The following is a 22,379-nucleotide window of genomic DNA, read 5'->3' on the forward strand; positions in this document are numbered from 1 at the left end:
GCTCTTCAAAAAGGTATTGTTCTTTTTTAATGTAGAAATATAATCGGAAATATAACCAAAACCAACTGTTCGGAAAACTTTTTCGACGACTGTATATAGAGAAAAACATTTCTATCGCAACACGAGCTGAGTTTTGACAGTCTTATTTTAAATACGAATTATCATAAGTGTATTATATTATTACATAAGTGTGACGCTTCGTATTCTCCACATGCAAAGGTTTTACTGAGAGCTATTCGCAAGACAGACTGCATTACGGGCTTCGTCACTGTTTTGCGTCCACTTTCTAACGAGCCAAAAGTAGCCTTTGATAGCGCCTCGCTAGCGGGAGATTTTATTTTTGTGATGACGTCACTCCGTTACTAGCTCTCAGTAAAATATTCCCCAAAGTTACAAACTTATGGAAAAATATTATAGACTTACGGAATTATGAGCCATTGTTGTAAATTTTTGAACCGCGTTGAACCGATATTTAAATAGCGGGGAAGAGATATTGAAATCACGGTGAACAGGAATTTAAATCACGGTGAACAGATATTTATATCGCGGGGAAGAGATATTGAAATCACGGTGAACAGATATTTAAATCGAGGGGAATAGATATTTAAATCTCGTTGAACAGATATTAAAATCGCTTTGAACAGATATTTAAATCACTTTGAACAGATATTTAAATCGCGTTGAACAGATATTTAAATCACGTTGAACAGATAAATAAATCACTTTGAACAGATATTTAAATCGCTTTGAACAGATATTTAAATCGCTTTGAACAGATATTTAAATCGCTTTGAACAGATATTTCAATCTCGTTGAACTGATATTTCAATCTCGTTGAACCGATATTTAAATCGCATTGAACAGATATTTAAATTGCTTTGAACAGATATTTAAATCGCTTTGACCAGATATTTAAATCGGCTTGAACAGATATTTAAATCATGTTGAATAGATATTGAAATCTGGTGATATTTTAGAACAGAACATCACGATTACGGTCATATATGTAGAAAGTGTTTAAAGAACGTCTCCACAAAACAACACTTTAATTCGAAATAGGACACTTTTTAGGTAAATTTTATCACGCAACAGCGTATTAATTAAAACCTGTTTCCCCAGCTCGGGACGATAAATAATTAACGTATTCCGATTACACAGAGCGTCTGCTTAGCAAACAAAAATCCTGTCGATAAGTGAGCTTTTCACTTTGACTATTAAGTGGACCTAGTTGAAAGGGAATATAACATCAACGCAATCTTCATGGAAGACCCCGTCAGATTTTGAGCAAGAATTCATTAACTAGCGCCAAAAACCTCAAATAATGTAGCGTAAAATATTAGAAGCGTAGTTTTTTCACACCAAACACCAGTGGTATACTATTAAAGGCTAATTTACCAAAATGATAATAGTTATGCTTAAATTAAAAACTTGTCGAGATTAACGGTAATAGTTAGTGTAGGGAGTTGTTGGCTCGCGTGGCATGTAGGGCTTGCTACCACCCTCCTACGCATTGTAACCCGGCCACCTGTATTAATGGCTTTAAAAGTCGCTTGATGACTTAGGCCTAAGGTGGTGCCTTGGGTATTAGCCTAGCTGATTCTTATTATAATTATTAGCATCGGTATTGGACTTTGAATAAAATTATTTAAGCTAACGCCATTCAAAATTTAAATATCAATACCGTGAATATTTCATCAATATTATTTGATTTAAAAACTAATCAAATTACCTCAAAGTGCGGCACTGAAGAAAATGCAATGTGTTATCCAGAGAAAGTGATTGTTGCGAGTTTGTATATCCAACTGAATGAAATGAACAATGAGACACAATTGATTCTGATTTATAAACCACTATTCGTTTATATATATTTAGATTTGTTTCCGTGATTGACATATTTCCAAATATAGAATCAAATATAACTTTGAAATTATCCCTAAAACTCATCCTTCCAAATGATAATTTTAAATTTTTACCAGTAGTCTCTTCTCCAAAACTACAATTTAAAATAGGGATAATTTCCCGAGATTCTTGTTTTAGCTCACAAAGGTTTATCCACTTCGTTCAAACGAGGTAAAAATATTCAAAGCAAAAACCGTGTTTATTCAGACATAATTTTACAGTCACTTACGCCAAGTCGTTAATGGAAGAAATGTTCACGAACCCATTCAAAGTATGTAAGAAATGAAAATATTATGAATTATTTAAAGTAAGTAGCGGCTCGACGTGAAGTAGCTCTTTTTTTAAAAGATGTCGCTAGCATCGAAATCAAAAAGGCGGTACTTATAGGTGCCTCATAAATCACATAAATTATAGCAATTATAAACAATAATTTACATGGGATATATCATTTAGGTTTATGTCCACTGAACAGAGTTTAAGTGGTCTCACTATAGTTATCTACAATGGGTCTCAGACGACGTTATCATTCGGATATTTTGAATTTTAGCTTCCTTTGCCATAAATTGACGGCACCACGCTGTGCAGTAATGTAGCGTTTTTCGAAGAATCGGATAGACTCATGGCCATCTCTAATAACAGGGGCCTTTTCATAATAAAGGTGGTAATGATAGAGCCGCCACTTGCTTTAAAAATTAATTCAGTAAAATATGTTTTATACCGTAACAAGTTTGAAATCTCGATGCGTTTTACTGTGAAGAAACGGCACATTTTTAGTTGTGATTAGTCCATCCAAATTAGGATCAATATCTTTTATTTTCGTACATAGTTAAATTTATATTTTTCACTCAACTATAAAATAAACATTTTTTCAGGGTAAAGTACAATGGCCGATAATTACCATCTTGGTAGAGATAAATTCTATTAAAAATAATACAAATTAAATTAAATATTATTCCAAATATCATACTTTTAGCCTTTTTTCATACCTATATTGTTAGTATTATACGTATTCTAGAAACATTCCCTTACGTTAATGAATGCATTTTTAAATTAAAAATCATTTAGGGCCTAATTAATATTTTAAGGTAATTGATACAATAACGTTCATCTTATGTACAAATATTTAGAGTAGTCATTACAACGGTATATAAATTATTTCAGTCATTTCAAAAACACAAATCAAACAAAACAGTTAAAAAATTAAAATCTACTTATGGCAATTCAATTTGTAAATAATCTTATCTACCACCATCCATGACCTCCGCCGTGTACGTCGAAACTCATATGACTACCTCCGTGGTGCATTTCGTGACCTCCATGCATAACGTCATGACCTCCATGGTGAATTTCGTGTCCTCCATGCATGATGTCGTGGTGTCCACCACCGTGTCCACCACCGTGTCCGTGCAAACTAATATCGTGACTGGTTCCATGGCTGCCCATCGCCCATCCTCCGTGTCCGTGTCCATGACCACCGTGTCCGTGAGCGTGACCGCCGTGTCCGTGTCCATGGCCACCCATTCCCATACCATGGCCCATTCCGTAACCTCCGTAACCATATCCGTGCCCTCCTCCGTGATTCTTTCCGTGAAGTTTTATGGGTACGCTCACGAATGATTTTCCTCCTTCGTTTTTCCCCCCATGTCCGTGTACGATGATCTTCACATCTTGCTCGACCTTTTTGTGTCCACCTCCCCCGCCTCCACCACTGGAAATTAAATCAAAATTAAATTAAAACATTAATTATCCATCTCTTGATATAAGACCTTGTGGAATAAGTGGCCGTTCACAAATTACGTTGCAAAATTAACATAATTTTGAAACTATCTTAGACCCTCTGCAGATATAATATAGCGGAATAAACAGGGTTTGGGTAACAAGTATCCATTTAAATCGGGGTTGCAAGGTATAACTATATATTTTCGTGGCCTAAAATAAACCAAAATCGTCTATTTTTATGATCGGATAAGATGGTTTTTCATTATGTAAGATAAGGCTCATTAATCAAAATAAATAAAATTTAAATTTAAAAATATTTTACAACTGTGGATGAATGGTTCCTAAAGGCCTATGTTTTCTTCTGCGGTCACCCTTTAAATTTACTTTCCTTCCAAACAAATACCCTGGTGGTAGGCCAACAGCAGGAACATATTTGCCGATGATGAACAAGAGAAATACAACGGAGAAACAACATTGCAGATTTCGCTTCATACTGTTAAATGACACTTCTAGAAAAAAGCTTTGACTATTGCTAAAGAGCTAAGTAGTAATCTACCGATATCCAAGTACTGAACCCAAAATATGAGAGATAACCAACAAACGTGTTGCTTATATAGTAAACATATAGCTCTAATTCGACAGAAAAACAATAGGTATTTTATCCTAAATTTAGCTCCATAAAGGAAATGGTTTTGGCATTTTTAAATAGAAATATTCCCAGAATATATATTTTTTATTTATTGTTTACGTGTTTAAAGGATTTGGGCGATGTGGTTTCGTGCTGTATCAATTTCTTTGGTGTGTTTTTAAGGGATTATGGAGCGAGTCTGGGTCGGAAAGCCACTTTTCCCGCGAAATGGACGCGTCAACCAGCGTTTCGTCTCGCTTGGACGCTTTAACTTGTTTTCGAAGTAAATATCGCTACTAACAGGAAAAAGTGTTACGAGTCGAAAGTCTAAAAATGAGAGAATCGGGCAATCAATTACAAGTCTGAGGCATTTTTACCTCTCCGAGGGGACTTTGTACCCTAGGAGGGGTTATAAAACCACCGTGTATGTCTGTCTGTCTGTGGGTCTGTCTGGCTGTCCTGCGTTCGCATTTTCGGGGCAAAGGGTAATCACTGCGTAAGCAAGTTTCTTAGAATCAGGGAAAAGGTTTTTCCAAACGCGCCCTCTTTTTGTCATTGGGTGTAGTATATTTTTTTAATCGGCTGGGATCCGAACCCGAGCCCTCTTGAACGACAGGTGAGCGTTCTACCGCAGAACCACGCATATAGTTACGCTTCACTGAAAATTAAAATATCTTCCGAGGAGAGGTATATTTTGGCTTGCCGACTTGTTCTCGAATAATATAAGGAAAACACTCCGAAATTTACTGAAGTGAATCATCCTACGAAATACACAATACAGAGATTTCGAATTCGAGCTAATGCTAAAGCGGGATTATTAAATTTGTGGATCTAAACATGCACGACTGCCTGTTGTTTAACGCGTCTCAAACTCTCAATCCGAATCGAACGCGCGGATTATCATTCTGACTAGAGGTACAAAATTTCACGAACGTAAGTCGAAAATGCGGATGTTTGAAACTTCGTATTAAGTAATAAAATATTTGCATTTTCCAGTGCATAAACTAAGAACTATATAAAATGGAGACTCATCCACTAAATTGCTGCGAAGGTATTAATTAAATTATATGAATTTAAACAAGGTGAAAATTTATTATTTTAAGAATATTTCGTGCCAAATAAGAATATACAGGATGTTTGAAATAGAGGTCGGGGATGGTTAACTTTTATTCAATAGATAAAGCTCTCAAAGATATTCGTAAAACTTTTTTATCAAGTAATTTATATTTCTGTATTATCTGATTAATTGTTTTATAAATTTGTAAAATTAATCGGAAAAACGACGTTTTTTTCGATAAAAAGCTCAAATTTTACGAATAATACATATTTTTTAATCATTTTCCGAAATATTAACCGGTAAATTTCTTTGTTTACATTTTTTTCTCAAAAAAATCAATTTAATCATGGATAATGATTAACCGTTACCGACCTCTAGTTTGAAATGGTTATGCAAAAATTTTAAGGAGTTGTAGGGATGAGTTGAGAAGTATGCCTGTTTTTTTTTTTCAATTTTCCTACGATGAGTTAAAAGAGCGCCAGAGAGCTTCAAAGTCTGCAACCAAGCAGCAGGGAAACGCGAACATTAAGGTTTGGGTTCGTGTGATAGGTAAAAAAGGACTTTGTAAACAAATCGAGGTAACCAGTGTTGAAAAGTTAACTTAAAGTTCCTGCTTCTTGGTTTTGTGCTTGTTGCAGCCTACTTCCAGGGGCATGTAGGCCACACTTTGAAGCTCTCTGGCCCTCTATTAACTCATCGTAGGAAACTTATTGATTTATTCGATTCCTTGATTTATGTAAATTGATATTAGCAAATTTTTACATACATTTTTTCTCCAAAAACAAAATTATATGATAAATTTTCTAACCAAGAATTATTTTCAGAGAATGTTGGCTTATAATAGTACTGCACCTAATTTTCACGGACTACTTTATTTTCTGCTTTATAAAAATTATTTTATAAAAAAATAATGCATAAACTATATAAATGCTACATCTAATTGAAAATAAAGTAGAAAATTATTAATCAGAAGAGCAAGGCTTTCACCGTCACAATCGTAAGAAAAAATAACCAAGTGAAAGCTTTTCGCCTCAAAAATCGAGCTCTCAAATTGGTCCGTGACCAGGGCATGCAATTTCGACGAAATAACAGCGTCGCCGATAAACAGCAATTGCTAAACGTCTCTGCATGGTTAACCGAGGTTTAAATAATTTGAAAACGGATTATGATGTTGTTTATAATTTTTATTTGCTACTTTCAAATATTACCAAGAACTTTTATAAAATAATAAGATTGTACGTAGATACTCCCAGCGCGCGCTAGGATGATCTAATATATAAGCTCTCCATTCTCTCAGTTGTTTAACGCCAACTAGTATCTATCGCAAGTACCATCGGAGGCCTCCTGGAAAGCAATGTATCTAAGATCCACTGCTGCATAGATAACTTTGGCATTCAAAATTGTACGATTGTAAAACTTTTAAATAATAAGCTTGGATATATATTTTTATTATGTGTGCACGAAAATCCAGGCAAATATAATACGCAAAATTTTGTTTTTGCCTTTGAAATCAAACATTCTAGCATTATTACCAAGAATATCTGCCTGTAAATACGCTAATATTTTCCAGATTTTTATAGTGATAAATACGTTTTTTAGTGTGCTAAACATTTTACTTGTTGATGATTGGTGCGCCATCTATATAAATAAAAATAATCAGCTAGGCTAATACCCAAGGCACCACGTTAGGCCTAAGTCATCAAGCGACTTTTAATGCCATTAATTCAGGTGGCCGGGTCTAGGAAGAGTTTTAATTAAATTTATATTAAATTAAATTTATTTCCTTTTAAAATACACCTTTAAATTCTCATAGTTTGATTCTAAAAGGTGGGTAATATGAATTCGTGAAAAATATTTTTAAATTATATATTTAATTTTATTTAAATTCTTTAAACATAGTTTTGATTCAAGTTTCCCCGCTTTTTTTCAAATCTAAATCACGCGCTCTTGGTATTTTTCCTTTTTGGCGACACCAACGGCGTCTAGCGAGATAAATTGGAAACCGCTGTAATATTGCATCCATCAAACTCCATTAGGTTTTACGGCTACTCTAAGTGGAAATTTAAAATAATTAACCAAAAATTAAGAAATAGTGTAAATAAAAACGAATTATGGGATTTTGAAATTTTTCCAAAAAAATAAAAAATTTTAAAAATGCAAAAACTAGAAAATTTTTATCAAAATTGACGAAAAAATATTAAATATATCAAATTTTCCGAGGGGGCAGCCTTAAAAATCTTCAAAATCCCATGTTTTTTTCGGTAAGGAATTTTCCATTTTGTGTTGTCAAAATTATTTTCGGTTGCCATGGCAAGACTAATGCCCGTTGAAACTTTCCCTTTTGAGAATTTTCATGATTCATTAAGGCCTTCTTAACCCCCGAGTTTGAACAAAATCGGTGTGTTACACCTCGGGTAGTCTCCTTGTTAGTTTGTCTTAAAATTAAAAAGCATCTAGAGCCAAAAATTGTTCCCTTACCAAAGGCCAAAAATAGTTTCTAAGATGTATTTATCAAATAACTACTGGTGGATATATATTTTAGTTATAAATAATTTTTTTAAATTTATTTTGTTTTAAAAAGATAGAGAATATATTCCACTTGAAATTTGTGTTGTTTCAACACATAAATATATGTTATATTTACAAAAAGAAAATATTAAATAAAAAATCCTGACATAAAATCTGGTTTTCTTATCATTAAACAACACTTATAATAGGATGCGCAAAAAACTTATTTATCCAATTTGTAAATAATAATTTTGAATAATTGATTTGAGAATGAAGAAACCCAATATCACGTTCAATATTTATTCGTACATTAGCAATTTTTCTAGCATCCATTAACTCAGTAGGGTTTAATAATTTGTTCTAGTTCTTGCCGGAAAAGCTACTTGGGCGCAATCAAATTATATAGCTGTGTCTCAATATTGAACCACGGTCCGCCAACACTAAATCTTCTGGGAAACAATTCGTTAAATTTGCACAGTTTTCTGTTACGTGAACATCGGAGGTTCGCCCACCCTAAGGCTAGGCGCCCACTGGCTCTCCGTTTCGTATCCGTCCTGCCTTCCACAAGGCATTGTCTCCGTTAAGAAGCAAAGGCTTGTGAAAGGTAGGACGGAGACGTTACGAAGAGCGGTGGGCGCCTGGCTTAAGCTTCCGAGATAAACGTAAAAGCTTCTTGTGGGGAAGCTCCAATGAGAAATTTCATAGTGTTGCGACAGAGTGGAATTACGGCACCTTTTATTTTCCAAAGGCAGAGTGATAAGTCCCCCTTGTACGCCTGGACAGTGGACACTCATACTCCTACTTCTTATTTTTTATTATTCTCCAAACCGCACTGCAGGTTCTTCCCAAAGCAATCCTCAAATCAGACGACCCGGGTTAGTTAAAGAGGATATTTAATATCCATTATCTATTCCTATTTTGTGTAGTATGTGGGCTCGTAGGGAGTATATATATCTCGGATGTTAAATTATAGTTTTTTTTTGGGCTTAGACGATAGAGCGAATAACGCGTTTTCGGCGAAAACTGTCTTAATGAGCACCAGAAATTTTAAAACAGGCGAAAAGGCGAAAACCATTGAAAACTAAGAAATTTGCGGCGTAAATATTTTCAGTCAGAAAAACTAAAACATCATCGTCTCGGTTGTTCCCCTACTGTGCCCCCTAATGGCAACCCATTCAATTCTTTGGCAGAGATAAACTTTACCTAAAATGTTTTTTTATTTAAAAAACAAATAGTTACCTAAATAAATATAGTGTAACTAACCCTATGCATTAAAATACTGAATAAAGTAAAATCAAACCACTTTTGCATAGTAAAAATTAAAAGAACATTTTATTTAAAATGCTGGTCACGACTAGTTTCGCTTACCGTTCGGTAGCATCACCAGGTGTGTGAGTGAAAGCGAAACTCGGTTACAATTTCCACAAAGTGGCTAAAAAATTATTTGGACCTTCGTCACGATTAAAGATTAAGTTTGTTTTTTTGTGGTCTAAAATTTCCAACGATTCCCTGAGATTAAGTTTTATATAGTTATCAATTTTACATATTATTTTGCTTTCATTAAACATAATGGAGTGGCTGGGGTTATTTTTTATATGTTCGGCGAGGGTCTAAAAGCTATCCCAAACGAAGACCAAAATCGCATCAGGTACAACTGCAAAAAATTAATAAACAAAAAACCAACAGTAATCAACCTATCAAATGAGCAAAAAACCGCCCTGAAAGAACTAAAGTCTAATAATAATATAATTATCACCCGAGCGGATAAAGGCGGTTGTATAGTGGTCCTAGAAAAATCAGATTACGATAAAGGACTAAACGAAATCCTGTCTGATAGCAACACTTACGTACCTCTAAAAAGAGACCCTACAAATACTTACCATAAAAAAGTAAAAGACACCCTAAAAAATTGTATCACCCTAACACCTGAAGAAATAAAAAAGTTAACCCCAGTCCACTATTCAGCACCAAGAATGTATATTCTACCTAAAATACACAAACCGGTCCTCAAATTCCGCCCCATAGTTGACAATATCAACTCATCTGCTCAACCGACCGCCAAATACATCGTTAAAAAACTATCCCATCTTAAATCAAATTTCCAACACACCATCAAGAATTCTACAGAACTGATAACAAACCTACAAGAATTAAAAATAGAAAACGAAGACTTATTCGTATCCTTTGATATTGTGTCCTTGTTCACTAAGGTACCGATTCAAGGTGCCCTAACGGTACTAGAAGAAAGACTATTAGACAATAAATACAACCCAATCGAAATCGACGAAATTCTAACCCTAGTAAAACTATGTAAATTCAACCCTTCTTTAAAATTAACGACAACTACTATACCCAGATAGAGGGCTTAGCAATGGGTTCCTCTCTTTCCCCATTACTATGTGACTTATATATCGATAAACTAGAAAACATAGCCTTAAAAAACTCCCCATTCACCATAGAATTTTGGAAGAGATACGTAGATGACATTTTAGCCCTCTGGAAACACGGAATAGAAAATTTATTAATTTTTTTAAAGTACCTCAATAGCTTAGACCACTCGATCCAATTCACATACGAACTAGAAACTAATAACAAAATCTCTTTCCTAGACGTCTCAATCATAAAAAATAATAACCAAATCTCTACAGCAGTATACAGAAAACCATTCGCAGTATCTTTACCTCCTCATGCAAACTCTAACCATCCCCAAAGTCAAAAAACAACAGCCTTTCACTCCTATTTATATAGAGCCTTCAAAATCTCCTCAGACCAAGTTTCTCTAGAAAATGAAATAAATTTCATAAGAGCTATCGGGAAAGACAGAGGATATAACGAAACCCTAATAAACCGTACCTAATCTAAAGTTAAAAGCAGACATTCAATAAGAATAAACACTAACATCCCATACGAAAAAAATAAAAAAATATATACAGTTATCCCTTATGTAAAAAATGTGTCGGAAAAATTAGGCAATACATTAAGTAACTATAAAATCAAACCCGTTTTCAAACCTTGTAATAAAATAATTAACACGTTGGCCCCCAAAAAAGATAAAATCCCAATTTCCGAAAACTATGGTATTTATAAAATTCCTTGTTCATGTAAAGGCATATATATTGGCCAAACAAAACGCAACTTTAAATTTAGATTAAACGAACATAAAAACGATGTAAAAAATAATAAAACCTATTCTTCCGCCCTCGCCGAACATATAAAAAATAACCCCAGCCACTCCATTATGTTTAATGAAAGCAAAATAATATGTAAAATTGATAACTATATAAAACTTAATCTCAGGGAATCGTTGGAAATTTTAGACCACAAAAAAACAAACTTAATCTTTAATCGTGACGAAGGTCCAAATAATTTTTTAGCCACTTTGTGGAAATTGTAACCGAGTTTCGCTTTCACTCACACACCTGATGATGCTACCGAACGGTAAGCGAAACTAGTCGTGACCAGCATTTTAAATAAAATGTTCTTTTAATTTTTACTATGCAAAAGTGGTTTGATTTTACTTTATTCAAATAGTTACCTTTTGTAAAAAATAAATATATGGCCTAAATCTAAGATTGGAAATAAAGAGAAGAAACATATGCAGTAACAATAAAGGAAATTAAGGTAAATCTATGGGGTGGGGGGAATTGTGGCGAAAATCGACTATAGGACCGTCTAAAACTATTAAAATTGCCCCTAAAATAGGCGAAAATCTCGACCGCAGAGTGGAAACACTGCGCTAGAGTTAGATTCTAGAGAGAAATAGCGCAGCTCAACGGTTGGTCGAATGCTTCCGCCACGGGTGTCCCCACCCCGGTCCCCACGTATCCCCCCGTTGGCGTGGCCGTTACACATATCTCGCCCTGATTAATCAGATGGTGTCTACGCCGGGCTCGCGGTCTTCTCAGACTCAATCAGCCCTTTCTTCTTTGAATAAAACAAAATAGCACCGCTCCTCCACTTTAGTTCCAGAGGGCACTTCGAATTTGATGTCCGAGGGTTAGGCAATACATACGATACAGATCGTATTTGTACGATAATTGAACCCGCGCTACGATATAAGATCCGACGGCTGGATCGTACGGCAAAAATACGATCTGACGATAAAATACGATCCAAAGTACGATCCGTGTAAAAACTGTTTTCTTTAGAGCGGAAACCTTTAAATATTGCATTTTTAGCAAAGGTTATCTCCCAGATTCCAGACTCCCACTCCCAAACACGATCTTGCGGTTCGGTGTGGGCGTGAAAATTGTCGCCACAAATCGGAAATATTAACGAAATATTTTATCACGTTTTTTTTCGTACATTAAAGTGAGTGAAATTATACGTTATAATAGGTTTAACAAACTGTATTTTTATCTTTTGTTCTTAAGGGGGAAGACTACAGTGGACATTGTCTACTTTCGCGCTATTTCAAGCTGAACTCTTTTAATTTTGTATTTTAACTTATAAAATTAATATTTAAGTGTAGAGCAGCCTCTGGTTTAGTGCTTAAAATAAATTTGACAATTTTAAATTTCAAAGTAATTAAGTTATTACGTTTTAATTCGGATCTAGGGAGCTAAAAACGTTGGGCAAGCGCTCAAACTAGCCTTTAGTTAGGACCTTATATCTCGTTAACTATTAATATTAGAATTATAAAAATTATTTTAAGCACTAGAGGAAGGTTCAGCCTAATAAGAAAAATATAATTCAATTATGTAATTGTTAAAACAGAAACGTTCAGCTTGAACGAAAAAGAGGCTTTTACTGTATTCTTCCCCCTCAAGTGACTTGTTATCAGCCGTACGATCCTTCTTAATCTATAGTACGATCCAAATCGAAACTCGGTACGATCATCCAGTGCTTGGAATCTGGCAATCCAGTCATCTGCCCTAACTTTTTTGGTCTTCCTTGTCATCGAGATTGAGGTTATCCGTTATTTTTTGACTTAGGATAGCCCTGTCAGCGTTGGTCAGATTCTTTTTCTTTGTAAATCGAAATTAAATTAGTAAAGTTCTGTTCGAAACAGTCAATTATGACAATTTGTTTTTCCGAAGGATTTTAAAAAGGCGTTTGTCATGATCAGTTGCAATTCTTCTCGAGATGGCCATTTTTCACAAATTCTAGAAACAGTATAGGGTACACGGAATCGGTCTAAGTTTAATCTAAGCCTGATTATAAACACTAAAAACTCTTCAAATAAAATAAGTTTAGATTTCAAGCTAGGTTTCAGAGGTGATGCAAGTAGATTTGTTGAATGTTTATTTCAAAATGGTCATTTGGGCTTCATCATTTACCATGTAGTCTTCATCTATTTTATAACTTTTAGTGCCATTTTCTGTGTCAAATATTTTTTATTTCATCAGCTGTTTTTCTCTTATAGTACGGCGGATATCAGCCATTTCCCATAAGAATACTTTTTGATAAAAGCATACAACTTACCACATATGTACTATAGATATCGGAGATCATTTTAAGCGAGTATACCCAACGGTCCGCCATCTTGAATCCAAGATGGAGGCCATTTTATGAGCAATAAAGTAGTTTATTTTCTTTTGGAAATTCTAATGAAACTAATGAACATTTTATTACGGTTATATAGATGTAAAGACACAATACCTATTTTTTTCGTTTCCGTCCGCCATCTAGAATTCAAAATGTTAAATTTAACCCCCAACTGAAAATCCAAATAAAAATTTATTTTCTTACTTAAATGGACTCGGTTTCGTATTTTGTGACCTTTGTATTATCAAATTTAAAGCTAAATGTTTTACGCAACCCGCGCCATATTGAATCCAAGTTGGCGGACATTTTACCTGCGGAATGACGCATTTTGATTTTATTCCTTAAGATTCACTGAAGCTAATGTTAAAATACGGATAAATTAACCACCAATATTTCAATTAATTATAAAAAATTCGATTAACTGTTTATTTATGGATATTATTATCGACTATTATACGATTTAATATGCAACAAATAAGTTTTTATTCGTATAATTTTCGGATATGGATATAAAAAAATGAACGGAACGCCGAGCCCTAGTTAAAATTTCAATAGAATATACAGTTTCCGGTGCTGAGAGACAGGCAAAACTTTTTCATTGCCATCCGCCATCTTAAACCGAGAGGTAAGACAGTCTCCGATAATCTGTACACCGAGTTCGTCCATTTAGCACTGTTAAAGGTACATATTTTCAAGAGTTCGCGAGTTCCATTTAGCACTGTCAAAGGTACGGCAGTGTACACCGAGTTCGCACAGTGTCTTACCCCTCGTCTTAAACACATTATGGCGGCCATTTCATCCTAATTATTTGACATTTTAATTTGTTTTGTGACTTCTATTTAAGATAAAACAAAATCTCAACGCAAATATTTTTCTCTAGTTCTCTAGTTTTTATCAATTCATTTCAATCAATTACGCAAGTAAATTAAAGATGGTGCCTGTTTAATTTAAAGGCGTTGGTGGAGCTATCGGATTAACTGAAGGTGCCGAGGCTCTTAGAAGATGGATGGTTGCGGGTCCAGAAATATCCAAATAATCGACTTCGATTTCAAGCAGGCCGTTTTACAAATCTCACCATGAATGTCAGCCATCGTTACAAAAAGCTTTCCTGGTTTATACAAAGGCATTGGTGAAAGAAATTAAAGAACTCGGAAATCCTTTTGAAAATCAAAGTTATTTATTTCTCATTTACACCAAAGTTATCCCGGGGTGCAACGCTATGGTTAAGCTCGAACGAACAAAGAAAATCGGTGTTGATCAGTGCAATGATTTAATAAATCAACGGATAACATTCGGGACAAAATCGCTGAAAGTGCCTATTCCAAGAAACAAAATAAATCTTTTTCTAAAACGACGGGCCTCCAACGAATCCAAAAAGAAAGCCCGCCAATTAAAACAAGTGCCGAACGACCCTAGTCTTTTCGCGAAACTTTATATTGTATGCCAGCAGAGAGGTGGAAATCTAGACGATTTTTTTCCAATTTGAAAATCCAGCATTTCCTCCGTCGTGGGCCGACTGCGGCCAGAAACGAAGTAAGAAGAAGTCGGAATTATTAGAATGATTTGAAAAAGTAGTTCTTCATTCTCTAACCAAACCTGAAACCTCGGCCGTAATAATAGATGGACAAGCATTGGTGCATGTAATTGTACCAATAAATTTAAAAACGTTTGTGGACATTTACGTTTACATTAGTAAAGAGTGGCTTTCGACATTTCGAAAGCCAACTTCGCCGGTGGTCTCATCATTATGCCCTACGCCAGCGTCTACAAGCCCGGACAGGTGACAAAACAGCCATGGGTAGCAACACCCTACCACTGACAGTCGCACCCTCGAAGGAAGCCTCTCATCCCGCAAAAGACGCTGCTTCCACAGCTGTGGGATAGAGAGTAGATGCTCTATTGCACCTCTAACCGACAAGCTACCTATATTAAATAAAAAATGATTTTATCAAGTAACTATGCATTTAGCCATTTCTTTACCGAAGACTTAACAAACTTTCACAAGTAAAACAATATGTTTCAATTTAAGCCAAAATTTCCCCTCAACCAGAAATCCGTAAAACATAATGGATTTCGATGGGTGCAATATTGCAGCAGTTTCCAATTTATCTCGCTAGAGGCCATCGGTGTCTCCCAAAGTTAAATAATCGTAGCGCGCGCTATTTAGATTTGAAAAAATGGCGGGAATGCCAAATGAAAACAATGTAAAAATATACCAAACTTTTACGGGTTTTTGAAATTCGATAGTCCAGATTTTTGTCCCCTAGGAGGGTGTTATAATCACCGTGTCTGTCTGTGTGTCTGTCTGTCTGTGTGCTGTGAACGCGTTACCGGAGCAAAGTCGAAAAACCGTGTGACGGTGAGCGTTAACGAATAAATTTGCGGTTGGGTTGGGTACGTTTGTTTTTTTCGTTAACTCTCACCGTCGCGACGGTTTCAACTCAGTTTTATTAGAAATTTTGTTATTGTAATTTTTATGTATATTGTGGGGATTGTTGAGTTTGTGTTATGGCGGTTGTGTGTGCGTTTTATATGTGCGGGTTCTTCTCTCCCACTTCCTCTTATTGCCTTTTGTGACGGACCGAGTGCTGAGGATTACGGTAAAAGTCTCAGGCAGGGTTTCTACCAATTTTATAAGGCTTTCGTCTTAGTGTCAATTTGCGATTGTATCGAGCGGGATCCGAACTCGAGTCCTCCTACATGACAGGTGGACGTTCAACCACAGAACCACCGATACATGTTACGATTTATTGAAAATTATAAGCTCAGCTTAAGCGGAAGAGTATATTAATAGTTTTTAAAGTCTACTTTTTTTTACGTATGAAATTTTAAAGGTAAAATTTTGTTTTAGCACAGTCAGCAGAGATAAGAGGGTTAAAGGGTAGAACCCGTGGGCGTCCACTTAGTTAGTTTTTTGTCTATCGGTACTTTTGAACCGTTAAAAGTCATTTATGAATACGATTTCAAGTGGTATACAAATAATACAACGCGCTTTTTTCGGTTTGCTTACTTTACTCGTAACTTCTTAATTTATCTTACGTGTTTTCTTATCGGCTTTAAATATGTTATACATTTTCATTAATGTGGTTATTAAGGGGTGAAGGGCTAAGGACATGCCTGTTCGCGCACTTCGACCAGAGGTCCATTGTGCAACCCCGAACCTTAAGACTTAAAAAGCCCGATATCCGACACAAAACGGAGAATCCTCTTGGCCGGCATATTATAGAAATCAGAAGTTTCCAGCTGATTCATACCTAGATGCTCGAATCTTTGGGCAGCGTAATCATCGCACCTGCAAAGCACATGAGAGGTGGATTCCTACTCAGCCTGACATGCCCTACAGATTGGATCATCACTGATTCCAATCAGGTGAAGATGTCTGTTAAGGAGACAGTGACCTGTTAGTAGGCCAACAACCAGCCTGATGTTAGATTTGGAAAGCGAGAGCAACTCCTTAGCTCTCTGCCTAGAGGGGCCCGAGATAAACTCTTTGGCCATCCATCTCAAGCCAAAACTTTGAGTTGACGGTCAGTCATGGAGTTGGAGATAAGGCCCCAAACTATGTTAGAGGGGATAGGAACGGCAGGTTAAGGACCAAAGAACCTAGCCTCTGCCCCTTTCTTGGCTAAGACATTGGCCCTCTCATTACCATAGTACCCCCGATGGCCAGGAACCCAATAGAGCTGAACTTTATTGTTGGTGCCTAGCTCCGAGAGGAGACTCAAACAGCTATAAACCAGTTTTGAAGAGACCTGAAACTGGTTGAGAGCCTTGAGGGCAGCTTGACTATCCGAATAAATTTGGATAATCTTGCCATGAAGCTTCTTTTTAAGATATAAGTCAATACAGAAGCAGATAGCGGTAATTTTCGCCTGAAAAACACTAGCATAAACACCAAGGCTTTCAAAGAGGCCGAGATTGCTAGTTAGACAATATATCCCCGAACCAGAGCCAGAATGGGTCTTACACCCATCGGTAAACCAGACGATTTCTCCTCTGGCCCCGAGGGTACTATGATTGGCCCACTCCGTACGGCTTGGAAAATAAGTATTGAAAGGCTAACTAAAATGTAACTTCGTAGCCATCAAATCAGAACCAATTAGGTAGACAGGTAGCTGACTTGAAATTTCCCGGTAGATCTTGGTTTGGCTATTATCCCAAATATTCGCCTTCCACCAACCATTCTGGTTGAGCCTATAGGCTCCCATAGCAGCAGCTTCCTCTATAAAAAGATGAAGAGGAAGAAAGTTCAGGAGAATTTCTAGAGAAGCACTTGGGGTTGTTCTCATAGCTCCTGTGATGCTGACACAAGCCAGCCTTTACAGAGTGCGCAGATCGCTCTGCACATTCTTAATTCGGACTCTAGGCCACCAGACCACTGCAGCGTAAGAGAGCAATGGTTTGATGATCATGGTGTACAGCCAGAAGACCACTTTAGGGCTAAGCCCCCATGACCTGCTAACTGCACTTCTGGTTCTCCAGAGTAACATCTTGGCCTTCTTAACTATAGAGTCAAGGTGAGGCTTCCACGTTAGTTTGTTGTCAAGAATAACACCAAGGTACTTCACCTCCGTACTTTCGCTCAAGATAGTCCCAAATAAGGAGATATCGTTAAAAGAGTTTTGCAACCTTTTACGAGTAAAAGGAACAAGAACCGTTTTATTAGGATTAACCGCAAGATCAACTTCCATGCACCAGTTTTCCACTGATGCAAGGGCTCTTCTTACTAAATCGCTAATAGTGTTGGGGAACTTACCCGTAAAGATGATGGCGAAATCGTCGGCATAGCCGAAGCAGCGGCACCCATCCCTGTTTAGCCTCACCAAAAGTTCATCCACAACCAGGTACCACAGCATAGGTGATAGAACACCACCTTGCGGGCAACCACGGCTGGTGGCGACCATAAGGGATTCACCAAGCAGAGAGGATACCACCACACGATTCGTCAGCATAGCTTTGATCCAAAGACACAGAGTGTCATTAATGCGAAAGTGCTTTGCAGCCTTCATGATGACTGCGTTGGACAAAATCTTTTGAAAAAAGGAAGTCAAACTGATTGGCCTAAAGGCCTTAGCTTCGAGATAGTTAGATTTCCCTGGCTTCGGAATAAAGATCACCCTAGAAAGTTTCCAGGTGCTAGGAATATATCCAAGGGCAATACAAGCCCTATAGATTCTACTCAACATTGGGCAGATAATATCAATGCCCTCCTGCAACAGAATGGGAATTATCCCATCCGGCTGCGGAGACTTATAGGGCTTGTAAGACTTTATTGCCCAAATAAGTCTGGAGTGCGTGACAATTTTATTCGCCGCCGCCCAATCTTCCCTTTTGGTACGTGCAATCATAATGGGTAGGGGTCAGAATCAGTACTGTTCGTAATTCTGGAGTCAGGAAAGTGTACATCTAACATATGAGTCTCCTTACCCGACGAAGAATGACTACCATCTTTCAACTTAATAGTGTCAAGATGTTTAGTCTTATCGTTGGCCATAATTTTCATTAACTTTGCCGTACTGGGAATATCAGAGATATTCTCACAGAAATTCCTCCGCGAGTCCCTTTGGGCAGCGCGGATGGCCTTATGGTATGTAGTGAGGGTATGCTTGTAGGCAACCCCGTCACCCGACCTTTTAGCTTTGTTAAAAAGCCTCCTAGATTCTTTGCGAAGCCTACCAATCTCATGGTTCCACCAAGGAACTAGCCTTGGCTGGTTGGTAGACTTCACCGGACAATTGCGGGGGTAGGAGTCGATTATGGCATGTTGCATGCGATCAACAGCCAAATCAAAATCCAGCACCGATGACAGCCTAGGCTTATCATCCTTCAGATGAAGATTTAAATCATCCCTAAAACCAGGCCAATTGGTTCGCCTGGGATTGCGAAGTTCGGTATAAACCTGAACCACTTCCCACCTGACTTTATAGCAAATGTGTCTGTGATTTGACAGTGATGGTTCACTGGACACATGTCAGTCATAAATTTGAGCTGCGACATTTTCTGTGCACAGCATGAGATCAATGACCTCACTCCTGATACGAGTTACAAAAGTTGGTTCATTGTTCTTATTAAGAATATGAAGTTTCGGACTAGCCTTGTATTCCATTAGCTTGCAGTTGCTGCTGCCCCAGATAACATGGTGAGCGTTCGCATCACAACCTATAATGAGTTTCTTTCCCGACCGCTCACAGTGGTTGACCAGATTGGTCACCCCCTGTGATGGTGGGGGCAGAGCATCATCGTAAGGAAAGTAAGCAGATGTCAGTGTGAGTTCATCATTCCCATCAGCGGTAGGGGAAATGATTTTAACCACGGCAGTATCCCTAGAGTGATAGATTGAGAGCGGAAGGGCATGAATGTCCTTGCATACCAATACACAAGCTATAGGTGAAAGGGAATTATAGTCATAATAGACATAACCTGCACTATTAAGACCAAGGATTTTACCCTGGGCTATCCAAGGTTCCTGAATAAGAGCCACATTAATTTGCTTCTTAGCAAGCCTTCGACAAAGTACAGCGGAGGCTGCCTTGCAGTGATGAAGATTTATCTGCACCATCTTAATGCTCATGGTGACGGGCCTAGATTGGAGGTTGACCGGTGTCACCGCCCCCCGAGTGGTGGGTGTGGAGACCACACCACTCCCGCTGGTTAGGTCAGTTCCACCACCAGTCTTCCCCACTTTGGCTCCACCTGGCTGATCCACCATGCCGTGGACCTCTTCACCGTCCGAGACACTGAGGATTTTGATGTCCTCTGTCAGCGAATCCCCTTTCAAGTAGTCGCTTAACAGAGGCTCTAAGTCCTCTAGTCCTGAAATGTCTACGATTTTTTATTTGCATTGATTTTTATCGGCTTCGTTGGGTTGTCGTCATGAGCCCACGAATTTTTCATTAGTGCTTTCACTTATAGTTTTGGTTTTCGCTTTAACTTTGGTTTTTCCATAAAAATTTGATTGTTTAAGACCTATAATACCATGGGTTGGTTTTTCCTCTGTGAAATAGTTTCTTGGACGTTTATTTTACCTTTCGTGAGCGTTCTAATAATTGTAAATTGGTATTTTATAATTCTCATTTTGTTGTTTTGGTAATTTAATAACGTTTTGGGTCTAAAGTTGGTTTTTTGTTCTATTGATATTGGAAATTTGTTTAATACAATACATTTGTAATATTTATAATTAAAATAAAAAATAATCTGCTGGTTGGGATAGCACCGGGATAATTTTCTGGGGGCCGCTTTTGATGGCGGAATATCATTGAGTACTGTGTTCAGTAGTTAATACACAATAGGGCAAATTCTTCCGAGGAGAGGTATATTTGGTCAAGCTAGCCAACTTGTCTATAAATACCTCTAATTCTTTAAGGAAGGGGGAACTTATTTATTTCTCGTAACTGAAAAGTAGTGAATTGGTTTTGTAAAGTGGCGACATCTAGAGGGTTTCATAGAATCCAAAAATATAGCAGTAAGGCGCCAGCTATAAAAACATATATTTAATGTTGCAAGCACATGTGCAATTGGCACAGCGGAGTGCTCTTTGGGGTGTTCTTTATTCTGGTGATTTCGACAAGTAGTTACTGCGAGCAGCCCCGCGATTTTGTTCCGAAAATTATGGAAAGTAAAATTTGTTGTTCCTGTGTCACAAAAAGAAATCCTTGATTATGCCGGGTAAATGGGAAAATATGTTCCTTATCTGGTTCGTACGGCGTAAAAAACAATGCAACAACGGAAAAGCTGAGGTGGAAGAAAATAGGCCGGTTTCTAAACCTAAAGCTTTAAAAAGAAAAGGATCTAAACCAAATCTTCCAAAGATTTTGTATAATAAAAATAAACGTAATGAGATGGCCGTTATTCCCATAACTATGACGGTTGTACCTCCTAGATATTGGTCCAAAATAAAGTTCTGAAGACTACGGAAAACGCTCAGTTTTCTGCAAATACCACTGAGCTGGATAGCAATGTTTTCACTAGTACTGTTGTATTTGACAAAAATATCACAGCTCATCCACCGCCTTCCAAAGAAACAGCCAGTATGGGATCCCAATATAAAATATAGTTACATGTATGCAGCGTATCGTCAGTACATTTACTGGCAGTGGGGAAGGCTGGGACGTAACAATCGTAAAGTAATCCCTTCTTGCATTGTTACTAAAATTATAAATACTTATCCTAATCCAACAAATACTAATAAGACAGGTTTTAAGGTCTCACTAGATATGTAAATGCTTTTAATTACTTTTTCTAATTATTTTTTTGAAAATTTTAGTGTAGTGTATCATTAAATTTAGAAAACTTCACTCTGTCCGATATTGATACACTTCTTTCTGGGCATGGTTTTTTTTGCAATATTTTTCCTGTTAGTGACTTCTGCGGGATCCGGAAGAAATAAGTCATCTGCATTACGTATAACTTCACCAGACAATGTAAGAGTTAATAACTCCTCTAATTGCCTATGCGCTTTTGGTACCTTTACATCCACAATAGTCCATTTTTCAGACATTTTAGAATACTTAGCTTTCATTCTAACATAAAACATTTAAATTAAACTGAAGTAAGTATAAGTTAAAAATATTTTTTCAATACCTTCCCCCCCCTCTTTAGTAGTCGCTACAGGTCTGAAAATATGGCAATTGTAATCTAGAACTGCAAGTAACGTTCTAACAATAAATCCTTTTTCCACCTGCAGACATTATTTGGTAAATCAGTAGCTACAAATCAATTGCAATGTTATCAAGGATGCGTTCAGGATAGGCCCGTTAGGCCAGTTTAGGTTACAGTGGGGCATGCGAAGGCAATAAATGTTAATTTGCACTATGCAAAACACAACCAAATTAATGTAGTTTTCTATGTTCTAGTTCTGGACTCATCCCATCATATTACTTATAACTTACGGATAGTGAACTCTTTTTGTTGCATATTTTAGAATTAAACTATGGAAAGATTCCAAGGGCCCAGTATGTCTAAAGTCCTCAATGAAAAAGTTCAATTCCATAACAACGCTCGTTAACTTTTTAAAAGTTAGACTTCTTCGATCAATCCAAGACTTATCTCTTTCATCAGCTGACAAGTCTTCATGATGGCATT

The sequence above is a fragment of the Leiobunum rupestre genome, chromosome 2 (assembly GCF_980474605.1).
Source record: "Leiobunum rupestre chromosome 2, qqLeiRupe1.1.hap1, whole genome shotgun sequence".
Taxonomy (NCBI): domain Eukaryota; kingdom Metazoa; phylum Arthropoda; class Arachnida; order Opiliones; family Sclerosomatidae; genus Leiobunum; species Leiobunum rupestre.